The sequence below is a fragment of the Phoca vitulina genome, unplaced genomic scaffold, assembly GCF_004348235.1.
Source record: "Phoca vitulina isolate PV1807 unplaced genomic scaffold, GSC_HSeal_1.0 scaffold29, whole genome shotgun sequence".
Taxonomy (NCBI): Eukaryota; Metazoa; Chordata; class Mammalia; order Carnivora; family Phocidae; genus Phoca; species Phoca vitulina.
In genome coordinates this window covers 13,769,724-13,782,274 of record NW_022589732.1, presented here as the reverse complement: position 1 = coordinate 13,782,274, position 12,551 = coordinate 13,769,724, and the positions used below count along the sequence as shown (strand labels likewise).

Sequence of the window (12,551 nt, the reverse complement as noted above, 5' to 3'; positions counted from 1 at the left end):
CAGAATTCACCTAGAGATGCGCTCTGGGAATTGTAGTTTAATCCAGAGGCATGCTGCTATCCGCTCCAACAGCAAAGTTAACCGTGAGTGTCAAAAAGCGTGATCTAAGATCTTCTAAATCCATTACCAGAAAAACTACCGACCTTGTCTTTGAAGAAGCAGTAGATTCACTTTTGAATAACAAAAAAGTAGTCATTAAACCCATCCTAGTACACAGAAGGCATATTTTGTGGGGGAGGAAAAGAGTGTTGGGGCAGGAACTCAGATAACTTCCAACCTTTCTGTCTCTGTATGCCCACTTTAGAACTAGTTCTAACATTTCATGAATTCTGCCAATTTAAAAGGACCCGACGGTGTCTAAATGTGTGTGAGCTTATGTTAGAATGCATCCCTTGATCAACCGTGGCAGGATTCCTTAGGACTGAAAGCAGTCTAGCAAAACTACTTTGGTTCTGCTCTTTTCTTACTTTATAGAAGACAGTTTTGAAGCACCTTCGTTCAACGTGTATTTAATGAATACCAAATGTACCTGGGACTGTTAATAGGCACCAGATACAGCAGGGGGAAAAAACATGAAAATTTCTGTCTTCGTGCAACTTACATTCTAAAGGAAAAACAAACAAGTAAATATACACTGTGTCTGGTTATAAGTGCTGAGGAGAAAAATAAAGCAAGGTAAGAGGAGAGAGGATTTTGCTATTTTATATAGGGTGGCTAGCCTCATTGTAAAAGTGATATTTGAGCAAAGACAGTGAAAGAGTTAAGGAAGGAAACCAAGTGGAAATCTATGCAAAGAGATTTGTAGACGGGAGAAAACCAGCAGATGCAAAGGTCCTGGGGAGAAAGCATAACTGGCAGGTCTGAGGAAAGCCTAGGACAAAGCATGATGGTCAGAGATGAGGTCAAAGAGTAGCCAAGTATCAGATCACATAGGACTTCACAAATCTTACAATTCTTAGACAGCCATTGTAATCCTTTTGGTTTTTACTCTGAGAGGGATGGGATGTTACAGAAGAATTTGAGCAAGAGAATGAGATGATTTGACTTACATTGTAAAGGAATTACTATGTGTGTGGAGGTTAGACTTCAGGGATACCGGTGGGAACAGAGGTTTGGGGTTTTTGTTTTTTTTTTTGAGTGATGAAAATGTAAAATTGATTGTGGTGATAGCTGCACAGTTCTGTGAGCCCAAGAACTGGAGATCATTCAGTAGAATTGCACACTTTAAGTGGGTAAGTTATATGTTATTTGAATTATAGCTCAATAAAGCTGTTAAAAATATTCAATCAAATCATTAATTGTGTTAAACAATCACAGTGCATGGTTAGTAAATACAGCAAATATGGTATAAATAAATATAATCCTCATAATGTTTTTAGGTCATGATAAGGTAAAAATTATCTTTCCTCAGACGTGCTTAAGTTTAAATCAATGGCAATGTTTAACCATGTTATAAATTAATACTGTTTTAAGAGTAAAAATTGAGCCTCAAGTGGTTGAATCCCAGTCCAGCTTTTGGTGGTGAAAGTAACAATGTATTTTTTTTTTTAAGATTTTTTTTTTTAAGATTTTATTTATTTATTTGACAGAGAGAGACACAGCGAGAGAGGGAACACAAGCAGGGGGATTGGGAGAGGGAGAAGCAGGCTTCCGGCTGAGCAAGGAGCCCAACATGGGACTCAATCCCAGGACTCCGGGATCATGACCTAAGCTGAAGGCAGATGCTCAACCAACTGAGCCACCCAGGCGTCCCAAAAGATTTATTTATTTGAGAGAGAGAGCGTGCACGCTCACACATGTGCGGGGACAGGGGCAAAAGGAGAGGGAGAGAGAAAAGCTCAAGCAGACTCGGGGCTGAGTGTGGAACTCCACGCAGGGCTCGATCCCATGCCCCCAAGATCATGACTTGAGTTAAAACCGAGTTGGATGCTTAACCAACTGGCCACGCAGGCACCCCAAAAGTAACAATGTATTTAAAGATATGTGTTTAATAATTCATTGAACAGATATTTATTTATTTATTTATTTTTGAAGATTTTATTTATCTGTGAGAGAGAAAGAGAGAGAGACAGCATGAGCACAAGCAGGGGGAGAGGCAGGCAGAGGGAGAAGCAGGAGCCCAATACAGGGCTCCATTCCAGGACCCTGGGGTCATGACCTGAGCTGAAGGCAGATGTTTAATTGAGCCACCCGGGCGCCCCTGAACAGATACTTATTGAACATCTGTCATATGCAAGGCATCATGCTAGAATTGAGGTTACAGTGGTGAATAACATACTGCCTCTGCCATCAAAAATTAATTATGCATGTATATGTGCGTATGGTATGTGTGTGTGTGAGAGAGAGAGAGAGAGTTAACATGCAAGCATGTGAGACAACAGCTCATTTACTCAGTCTTTGGCCACTTATGGGAATGGACATAGGATGTAGGGTGTACCGGAGCAAACTTGGAGAGAAATTACAACTTCATTCTGCTGGCAGGTTTATGGTTGGATAGTGTCCCATTACATGTGGGACAAGAAAAAGATCTAAGCAAATGGGTGGGAAGGGGTTTACGTGAGGGTCCCTTAAATAATAAGCCACTTTCAAAGAGCCCTATCTGCATAGCCAGTGGTGCCATAAACACTGGGAGGTCCTTACGCTACTCTTCAAGAGCAAAGTACAGTAGGTTTCCTTCTCCTCTACCTTCCCAAATATGGAATGATGCTTAACACATAGCAGTGAATGGAACCAAGACCATACGCAGCTGGAAGACAAGATAAAACGGAACAATTATGGTATACCAAGTTAAAAATTAATTTGAATACATGATTTTGTTAGCATAATGCAGTCACTAGACTGACTGGGTTTCAATTTCCTGTTAATTGAACTCTTACTCTCTTTGCTTTCCTCCCCAACCCCCTTTTTTAAATGACTGTGAACCATTTCACTAGCAGTCTCGTAGTCACTAGCAGTTCCATCAGAAATTTGGCAGAAGTTAATAAAAAATTACCAGTTTCATTATCAGTTGAAAGATCTGGCAAAGGCTTTCTTTCTTTTCTTTTCTTTTTTTTTTTTTAAAGATTTTATTTATTTATTTGACAGAGAGAGCGAGAGAGCACAAGCAGGGGGAACAATAGAGGGAGAGGGAGAAGCGGGCTCCCTGGGGCTCGATCCAAGGACCCTGAGATCATGACCTGAGCCGAAGGCAGATGCTTCACCATCTGAGCCACCCAGGCGCCCCTGGCAAAGGCTTTCAGTAATGAGTTATGACTATAGTTAAAAAACTTTCACTTCTCGGGGCGCCTGCTCAGCGGGAAGCCTGCTTCTTCCTCTCCCACTCCCCCTGCTTGTGTTCCCTTTCTCGCTGTGTCTCTCTGTCAAATGAATAAATAAAAAAAAAAAAGAAATCTTTAAAAAAAAACAAAAAAACTTTCACTTCTCTGGTGTCTTGTATAGTTTCACCTTTACCCCAATATCTAAAGAGGTTCTGAGTATTAGAAAAAGTGTATATTGTGTGTCATTATATTCCCAAAGCAAATGTAATTTTTTCTGTTACTTAATCTGGTGATTATTTTACTTCTTTAAGCCTCAGTTGGAGATATCACTAAATCTCTAATATTTTATAACGTAAGTATTATCCAGATATATGATCATTATGTTTTCGATGTTGGATGAAAAGAATTTAGAGATTTCCCCCTGATTTACATTTTCCATACTCTCTTTATTCCTACATTACAATGGAAGCTTGGGAGATAGCTGTTATCAGTTATCTATTGTAACAATAATGCTTCATAACAAACAAGCACAAAATCACAGACGCTTACAAGTGTTTATTACCCACACACCTGGAGTGGTTGGCTAGGTGATTCTGCTGATCTTGGTTAAGCTCATTTATATGCCTAGGGGTAGTACACTGTTAGATAATCTAAAATGGTCTTGGCTAGGACAGTGGGGGTGCTCCATGTGTCTCCATGTGTCTCTCATTTGCTAGCAAGCTAGCATGGGCACATTCTTTTGATGATGATGGCACGTGGAAATATGCAAGTCTGCACAAGAGATGACTCTCACTTTGATACCAACTATAAATTTCAAGGCTTCCCAAAACCATTCTCAGTTTTGATAGGACTCACAGAACTTACTGAAAGCTATTACACTCATGATTATGGCTTATTAGAGGGAAAGGATACAGATTAAAATCAGCCAAGGGGAGAAGCACATAAGGTAGAATCTGGAGAAGTACCAAAAGTGGAGCTCCCATTGTTCTCTCCCCACACACTTGGGATGCATTACTTTTCCAGCATCAATGAGTGACAATACATACAGGATGTTGCTGACCAGGGCAACTCACTTGAGCATTGGAGTCCAGAGTTCCTACTGGGGCTCCATCATCCAAAGCTCCAATTGTAAATCACATTGTTGGACTTTCTGGTGTGGACAATCCCTATTCTAAGGCCATTGGGTATGGCCAATCCCCACCCTAACTCACATTGTTAAATTATTCAGTGGGCTCCAAGACCCCCAGGCAAACAAAGATACTCCTATCAGGCGTGAGATTACCTCCCAAAAACCAGGGGGAAAAGCCAGACCTCATTTTGGGCCAGGTAAATTTTTTAAAGACATAAGCGTGAATACAGGAAGTAGGGAAGAATTAGGACTATTAGTGCAAACAATCTAACACAGTAGCTCTATTAAAAGTATTCCTTAAATTGGTATAGGATATCAAACAGTGTTCTTTAACTTTAGGATTGACTAAAGAACTAACATTAACCATAGACTAATTACAGATGCTATAAATAAACATCCTTCTCTTTACCCCTTGTACACATTAAGATTAGAAATAATCACTCTGGGTGGCCTGGGTGGCTCAGTCATTAGGCGCCTGCCTTCGGCTCAGGTCATGGTCCCAGAGTCCTGGGATCGAGCCCCACATCAGCTCCCTGCTCAGCTGGAAGCCTGCTTCTCCATCTCCCACTCCCTCTGCTTGTGTTCCCTCTCTCGCTGTGTCTCTCTCTGTCAAATAAATAAAATCTTAAAAAAAAAAAAAAAAAGAACTAATCACTCCGTTTCATAATTTTTGTGAAAGTCATTGAAACAGATCTAAAACTTACCAACTTCGGCTCTATGATTAAAAAACAACAGAGCAGGGGCGCCTGGGTGGCTCAGTCGTTAAGCGTCTGCCTTCGGCTCAGGTCATGATCCCAGGGTCCTGGAATCGAGCCCCACGTCGGGCTCCCTGCTTGGCGGGAAGCCTGCTTCTCCCTCTCCCACTCCCCCTGCTTGTGTTCCCTCTCTCACTGTCTCTCTCTCTCTCTGTCAAATAAATAAATAAAATCTTTAAAAAACAACAACAAAACAAAACCTCACACATTCTATACTATACAGCATCCAATGATGATTACTCCTATTAATGTAGTACTTCATGCTTTTCCAAGAATTTTCAAAACAACTATCTCAATCAATTCTCATGTTTTTGTGTAGTTGATGGGGGCAAATATTATTATGGTCATTTGGTGGATGAAGCATAAAAGTTAAAACAGCTCACTTAGGGCACCCTTCTATACTGTTAACAATGGACTAGAACCTGGGCTCACTGATTCTTTTTTTTTTTTTTTAAAGGTTTTATTTATTTATTCATGAGAGACAGAGAGAGAGAGGCAGAGGGAGAAGCAGGCTCCCAAGGAGCAGAGAGCCCGATGAGGGACTCGATCCCAGGACCCTGGGATCATGACCTGAGCGGAAGGCAGACGCTTAACCATCTGAGCCACCCAGGCACCCCCTGGGCTCACTGATTCTACCAGTGCTCCTTCTAGGTCAGAGTTTTTCTGCCTACCAAATCCTGTGATTTTGTGACAGAATGAATTCCAGGTCCTAAACTCTGAATCTTGCTTCACCAAATAAAGTTGAGATTTCTGGCATTCTCGCCTGGTTTGAGCTCTTGAGAAGCTCATTTGGGTGGAAGAATGCATGGACTAGCCAAGCTCTGCAAATCTTTCAGACAGCTAAGTCAGATGCTGTTTGTTTATAACCAAAGCATTCTTCTGAAATGTAACTTAATTGTTTTCAATAAAAATATATTTTTTAAAATTTGTAAACATGTCTTATGCTTGACAGAATAGCTGTTGGACATTCCCCTGCAAGCACCTGCAATTCCCCTGCTATAGCACCTGAAAATATGTAATACTTAGGACTCAAGTTATTTATATTCAAAGAATGATACATTGCTAAGGAAAGATACCAGAAAATGAGAAAGGAGTAACTGGAGTCTGATACAGCTGTCATGCTATTCATAAATTGTTCACAACCAAAGTAAATAAGTAAATGTGTCTTATTCACCAATGTATTTCCAATGCTAGATATAATGCCTGGAATATTTTTTTGAGAGGTTCATTATTTTATTTTATTTTTTTAAGGATTTTATTTGACAGAGAGAGAAAGCACAAGCAGGGGGAGCAGCAGAGGGAGAGGGAGAAGCAGGCTTCCCGCTGAGCAGGGAGACTGATGCGGGGCTCCATCCCAGGACCCCGGGATCACAACCCGAGCCAAAGGCAGACGCCCAACGACTGAGCCACCCAGGCGCCCCAATGCCTGGAATATTGTAAATGCTCAATAAATATTTATTGAATGAATGAATAAGTGAATAACTAAAATAGGCTTCCTTATTACAACAAATTGATCCAAATAGAGCAAAGGCAAAAGTTGCTTGGTAAAAGGTAGTAGTCTCCTGACACGATTGTTTTCCTTTTGGAAAACAAGTACACCTCCTTTGGGAATTAGAAATTTGGTTCAAAACAAGAAAACATCTGAGAGCTGAATTGGAGCCTTCTCTAAAACAACTCTTAATACCAGTGCTAGGGTTCTACATCAGTTAAGATGTGTTTTGTTACTTGCAAATGAGATTTGAGAAAATTCAAATTTAATTTGCTTAAACAATAAGTGAATTTATTCACTTGCATAGCTAAAACATCCAGCTGTAGTTTGGGCCTCAGATACCACTTGATTAAGGTTTTACTCAGTCTCTCTTAGCTCTGACCTATTTCATGTATTGGCTTGTCCTCAAGTTGGCTTTCATCATGGTAGACAAAGGGCTGCCAGAAGATCTTAGGGCTATTTACCTTTTTGTTACTATCCAGAGAGTATGTCTACCCTCAGCCATGAAACAAAAGTATTGGTCTTCACTCTATTTGGATCAATTTAGGCTACAATCCCCACTTTCTGAACCCCTAACCAAACAATTCCTGGGCTCAAAGGAACATCATGAATTGTTTGGGACCTGGGTTAGGTGACCATCCCTAATTGCTGTGACAAGACAGATTGTCCCTTACTGATGTGAATCAGGCTTATCAGGATGAGGGGCCTCCCCTGATTTGGGAGTAGATAAATTTCTTGGATATGCAGTTTGATTTTATTATTTTTGGAATGTACTTTCTCATTATCTCTGCAGATATTTCTAAGGGCCCATTTCCTTTCTCTTCCCGTTCTGGAACTCCAACCACACATATGTAGGATTTGTGATACTGTCTCACAGCCGATTTTATTGTTCTATTTGTTTTTCACTTTTTTTCTCTTTGGTTACTGGCATCCCCTACTTTTCAAAAGTTTGCCTAACACCACTTTGCTTTTATGAAAGAGCTACATCAGTACCTGTTTTTGCTATCTGAAAGAAATCAGAAGAAGATTTTTGCTTTTACCAAAAAAGACAAAAAGCAAAAATAGTGTTCAGTGTTTGTTTTGCTGTGAGCTACTATAGAGGCAGGCTGCACCCCAAGCAGAGAGAGTGGCACCGCCAAGATCCTTCCCCAAGAACTACACTCAGCATCTCAGCACCAAGCCACCATAATTTTGCACTGTGTCTGTAAGCATCTGTGCTTTATCTTGATTTATTTTGTGCATCTGTTAGCAAGATGTGTTCTAAGGTATCAGAAAGGCCTAAGAGAGGTTATTTTTTGGGTCTGGGAATGCTAAAAAATTTTTCCATATAAATTTATGGTTATTGCTTCTTCATTTTATGCCATTTCAGCTTAGGGAAGGTTTCATAGAAATGCTGTACTTTTGGGTAGCTGGTGAAACTTGTATTGGTTTGGATAACTTGTCCTTCTTTTATCAGCTGTGTTGAGTACACTGATAAGTCCATCAAAAGAAATATTCATCTCTGAATAGCACTTGCCTTTGACTCTTTCTTATAATTTTCATCTATTTACTGAAATTCCCCATTTGTTCATGCATTTTGCCCACTTTTTTTCACTAGTTAGTTTGAAGTCCTTATCTGATAGTTCCAACATCGGGCTCATCTCTGACTCCATTTCTGTTGACTACTTTGTCTCTTGACAATGGGATTTTTGTGTGTCTCATGGTTTTCTAATGAATGCTGGACATTATGTGTAAAACAGTACTATTTTCTGGTAAGCAGTGTCCACACCTGACAATGAACACACCTCTTCTTCTGACAGGTTGTTAATGTTGGGGGTTGGATCAATCTAGTTAGGAGTGGAGCTGGGCTGGGGCTTTGTACATCACAGACTTCAAATTCATTTAGCAGGAAGATGCTGTTTCCTTGTGCTTAGCATGGGGGCTGGTGTGCCAGAGAGTTTCTCTCAGTGTTCCTGCTTCCCCCTGCGCTTTCAATTGCCCCTTCATTCTTATGCCACAGAGGGTCTCTCTCTCTCCACACTCAGTGTTAGGCTGGGTTTGTGATAGAGATTTTCTGTGTCCTAGTCCAGTCTCAGTCTTAGGGAGGTTCTGTGTGCCTGGGCCTTGGGAGGTGGTTCTTCTTCACTCTCCTCTCTGTGGAAGCCAACTCAGCCTTCTATCTATGGTTTGTCTTGGACAAGAGTTTCCTGCTCCTCCCTCAGCAATAGTGGATCTCAGCTTGTTATCAGTGTAGGATCCAGGGCCTAAGAGAATTTCCTGCCTCCCCCTGAAAAGATATAGGTCTTTCCTTCTACACTTCCCCTATCCACAAGGGAGCTTTGTCTGTGCCCTGGGGGCCAACGTGTTTGCTACCCCTTATCCAGTGGCTTATGGCTTTTGCTTCATAGGATAAAAGAGTCTGGACGAAAAAGGGTCTGGGAGGTTTTATGCCCAATTCCTAGCAGCTGCCAATTACCTCCTTTATGTCTGCAACATTTGGGGTTCTCTATGATCTCCTGCCCTGCCCCTAATCATTCATCTGATTACCACTGAGCTTGTGGGAAAAACTTGGCAAGTGCAATCTCCCTTTGTGTCTGAGGCTCCAAACTGATATACTAGCCTACACATGACCTTTAGCAATTTGTTAAACTTTTTGTTGAGTTATTTCTTACTCTGCCAAAGGTCTAAACTGTGTGGCCCATTTCTCCTTGGAGCTCAAGTTACTTGGTTGCCTTGCAACCTCAGCTGTGTGGTGTACTCAAGAAAATGTATGCTTTTGCAGATTATCTGGCTTTTTTTTGTCATTGTGGGAGCAAAATTCTTTGCACTTTTTTTTTTTTTTACATTCCCAAGCAGAAGTAGAAGTCACACCTACACTGAATTGCTATGCAGTTTGGAAAGTCTTAATAAGGTTGGCAAAGTGGGGGGATGAATTCTAGGTAGGCAGCACACAGTGTCCATTTTAGGTACAAATATAATCAATAAATACAATTCTGGTAATAAGTTTTGTGATGGAAAAGTTTGACTTTGTTTAGGCAGTACATAGGTTAAGATAGACTAGGTAATGCTGAAGTTATAAATAACTGTAAGTTTTAGTGAGTTAACATGATAGAAGTTTGTTTTGCACTCATGCTACATACCCAGTGGAGATTGTCAAGGTAGTACAGAGTTTGAGGCTTTGTTCATTGTAGGAACTCAAGAGATCTGGACTGATTAAAGCTTCATCTTGATATGGGCTTCCATGGTAACTGCAGTACTCAAAAGAGACTGTGATGAACACATTTTGAATTTCAAACATGTCACTTTCAATGGCCAAAGCAAATTTGTTGGCCACAACTAACTTTAAAGAAGGTGGAAAAGAGGGGCACCAGGGTGGCTCAAATGGTTGAGCATCTGCCTTTGGCTCAGGTCATGATCTCCAGGTCCTGGGATCAAGCCCCAGCTCAGAGGGGAGTCTGCTTCTCCCTCCCCCTCTGCCTCTCCCCTTGCTTGTGCATGCATGCTCTCTCTCTCTCTCTCAAATGAATAAATTTTTAAAATCTTAAAAAAAAAAAAAAAGGAAGGTGGAGAAGAGCAGAACTTTCTGTCTGGGAAAAGTCCTAGAAATATTTGGTGAACAGTACTAATGAATACCACGGGGAGGTAGTCTTGCCTTGCCAACCAGCAGTAGAAAGACCTGTGCAGTTAATATGCGGCTGACTCAAGTTTAGCAGAATTAAATCTAAAGAAACCACGGATTAATTTTAAAGTAGAACCGCAAGTAGATAGAAGTTTAGTTTCTATATATGGTTTCATTGTGATATGGAAATCTGCTTAGTATTGACAAACTATTAATTGGCAGAATAAGTTTAAAACCAGTGATGACCCCTGTCATTTCAAATCTAATAAGATTCCAAATCAAACTCTTCAACTGCTCTGAAAATTTAGCTCACTTTCCCAACTTCTTTATTTTGGTTGTTGATACCATTATTCTGGCCAGCTTTCCAAACTAGAGACCATGGCACTTTTTTGGTGTAACTAATATGTTCTGCTTTACCAGCTTGAGGGTACAATTTGAGGTCATATGCCTTTTGCTATTAAAATTAAAGGTCTTAATGCTTCTGTCCTGCTTATTGAGAGGACTTTCTTCCTCTCTAGAGTCCTCTTCCTCAGATAATTCCCATGATTTCAAGAATGCTTTTCTTGTGTAAGGGGTCAGTCCTAATTACTATATTCACTTCTAGGACAGAACATTAGGAACTTTACTCAGACCCTTGGGAAATGTCATTGTCTTCAGATATTGTTTTAGTCATAGTCATATAAGTGATGAGTGTATTAGTTTCTTATTGCTTCTATGATAAGTTATCACCAACTTGATGGCTTAAACAATACACATTTATTATCTTACAGTTCTGTAAGTCAGAAGTTTGCCATGGGTCTCAGTGGGTTAAAATCAGAAGTATCACCAGGGCTATGTCCCTTTCTGAATTGTTCTAGGGAAGAATCCATTTCCTTGCCTTTTCCAGTTTCTAAAGGCCTCCTACATTTCCTGGCTCCTAGTCCCCTCTCTCCATCTTCAAATCAGCCATGTAGCAAATATCTCACTTTGCTTCCATCCTCACAGCTGGGAAAAGTTTTCAGCTGTAAAGAATCATTTAATTAAATTGGGCCCACCCAATCCAGACTAATCTCTCCATCTAAAGGTCCTTAATTATATCTGTAAAGTTCTTTTGCCAGATAAAGTAACATATTCACAGGTGCAAGGGAGTAGGATGTGGACATCTTTGAGGGGCCATTATTTTGCCTGCTACAGTGAGCATCCCTATTGAGGCCACATGACATGGATGGTCTGGCTACCCCATTGCAGCCACTTTTCCTCAGTCTGCAGTGATAGGATGTTAGTAACTGGAATGGTTTCCAGTTTCAGCTGCATTCATCTCTTGACTTTTGTGTTCCTACTCATGATTAAAGAGAAAGCCCCTATTGCTCCTAGTCCCAAGGCTCATCCCCATGCCCAGTGACATGGAAAACTCATATTCTTACATTGCATTTTCTTTCTTTCTTTTTTTTTTTTAAAGATTTTATTTATTTATTTGACAGAGAGAGACACAGCGAGAGAGGGAACACAAGTAGGGGGAGTGGGAGAGGGAGAAGCAGGCTTCCCACGGAGCAGGGATCCCGATGTGGGACTCGATCTCAGGACACTGGGATCATGACCTGAGCCGAAGGCAGATGCTTAATGACTGAGCCACAGTGCCCTTACATTGCATTTTCTTTTGTGACAGGTAAACAACATGATATTGCCTCATTATTTAAAATACTTCAGTGCCTTCCCATTGTACTTGTTACAGTACCAAATAGGCCCTACCTAATCTAGCCTCTGTATACTGATCATCCTGGTTTCTCCCTTGCTTATGGAACTACAAATACACTAAGTTTCTTTTAGCTTCTCAAATGCATCAAGCTTGTTCCTGTCACATGCTCCTCATACATGCTATTCTCTCTCTTTAGGATGCTCTTGTTCACACACTTCATTTGGCCAACTCAGGTCTCAGTTTATATGTCACTTCTTCAGCGACACTTTCCCTGTGTTATCTAAATTATGTCCCTACTGTTATTCTTTTCCATAGCACCTTATTTTCTTTTATTATAATTAATATTTATTTATTTATTTAGTGTATTTTCAGTTTCCTTCAAAGGACTCCAAGTTATATGACAGCAGGAATCATATATCACTCTATCCAATAAGCTTATAAACTCTTTAAGAGACTGCCTAATTAAAGTTTGATCTTCCACAGCCTAGCAGGCAGTGTCTTGGACACCGTTGGTAGGTGTTCCATAAATATTTATTCAATAAATCTTGGACTACTAATCTAGACTCCACTTTCTTTCTCTTCTAATTTACATAGCATAATATTCTAAAACATTGCTTCCATCATCTTAATCCCCTGCTGAAAAACTTA

At 40.4% G+C, this 12,551-nt stretch overlaps 1 protein-coding gene across 1 annotated transcript in view; it reads left to right on the top strand.

Annotated features, from left to right (window-relative positions):
* Nucleotides 1–62: 62 nt before the first annotated feature.
* P4HA1 (prolyl 4-hydroxylase subunit alpha 1) overlaps nt 63–12,551 on the top strand; it is a 105,469-nt gene continuing 92,980 nt past the window's right edge. The window contains exon 1 of the mRNA XM_032423557.1: nt 63–83. The gene's annotated coding sequence lies outside the window, so the exon portion shown is untranslated. The remainder of the gene's footprint in view (nt 84–12,551) is intronic.